Genomic DNA, 1,297 nt, shown 5'->3' with positions numbered 1-1,297 from the left:
TGCTAAATAAGATCCATACATCTGGCCCTTGGAGTGCTGGGGCCGCTCCCGATCTAACACCATCCATGGAGTTTGCCTTGATCAGCAGGATTTGAGCCCCCAGTGCAATGCTGGGCAGTCTGTTTTCTGTATGCCAGACATCCTGCACTTGCAACCGGGCAGGGATTTGGCCCTCAGCTCTTCACTCACCATCACTGAGGGAATCTGTTATTGTTAGTTTCTTTCCTTCTGCTTATCAGTTTGTTAAATTCCACCAGGTCACCACATCTGATCAGAGGTTGTAGTGAGCCTCCGATACATAGGGGAACAAGACTAATTCCGTAGGCTGCAAAGGGGGGGGCCTCTACGCAGGGGGGGATTATGGCATTAAACCCTTTCCCAGATCTGAGGATGAGTCATACACCAAAACCAGCAGGAGCCAGCATGGAAAACAGGCTGCCTTCCCAGGCCCAACCACATAAGTGTGCGCTTGAGCCAGTACATGGGAACCGGCATAGGAAAACACATACTGCTGCACACATCACATAGCCAAGCACCGAGATTTTTTTAGGCCGGGGGCAGATGGGTACCCACATGTTGTACTGAGGTGGGGAAGGCCAGGTGCATCAACTGCATACCTCTGCAGTGGAACCGGGGTCGGGGTGCCTTGCAACTGACGATCAGAGCTCTTAACCTGGGAGAGCAAAGGAAGCAGCGCCTCCTGTGACAGCCCCGGCTACTCACTGGGAGAGCCCTAGTACAACTGACATTCAAGTAACCCTTAGACTAGTCTAACCCAGGGAGGAACCTAGGGTGGCAAGGTTCTTTCGAAGTGTTGATGATCAATGTGTCCTACAATTCACACTAGTTCTCTCAGCTAGCAGCGTTTTTCATTGACACGTAAGGGGAGTGATCCACTGCCAAACGTCATAGGTAACATTTAAAATGTTTGTCTACTTGTGGATGCAGAAGAGGTAGGAGGAAGTCACCACTGGCCATCTACTGCCCACACGAAGAGGCAGCCTCGCAGCCTTCCCTTCTGAAAGTTGGCCTCCTCGGTTTATAGATTGTTTTCAGGCACTTGGCTCTGTAGACCCAACTCGGCATCACAGCAGGTGGGCAAGAGAGAGGCTTCCATAGCAGTGGAGGTTGACAGCTCCACTACTTCCCTTCTAGGCAGGTCTTCACAAGTCTTGAAACCTTATTGCTGTCACACATGACCAGACAACAAGATACCTGTCAGCAAGGGAGAGTTATCTCACCTGCTCATTGGCCATCCACCACCCACCAGGCAAGAGCGTGCCAGGGTTTGACCCCT

General features: G+C 51.6%; 1 pseudogene; it reads right to left on the bottom strand.

Moving 5' to 3' along the window:
- Positions 1 to 754: 754 nt before the first annotated feature.
- Positions 755 to 908, bottom strand: LOC147660721 (5.8S ribosomal RNA; annotated as a pseudogene).
- Positions 909 to 1,297: the final 389 nt, after the last annotated feature.

Source organism: Lissotriton vulgaris, unplaced genomic scaffold (genome assembly GCF_964263255.1).
Source record: "Lissotriton vulgaris unplaced genomic scaffold, aLisVul1.2 SCAFFOLD_3974, whole genome shotgun sequence".
Taxonomy (NCBI): Eukaryota; Metazoa; Chordata; class Amphibia; order Caudata; family Salamandridae; genus Lissotriton; species Lissotriton vulgaris.
This window is presented reverse-complemented; position numbering and strand designations above follow the sequence as displayed.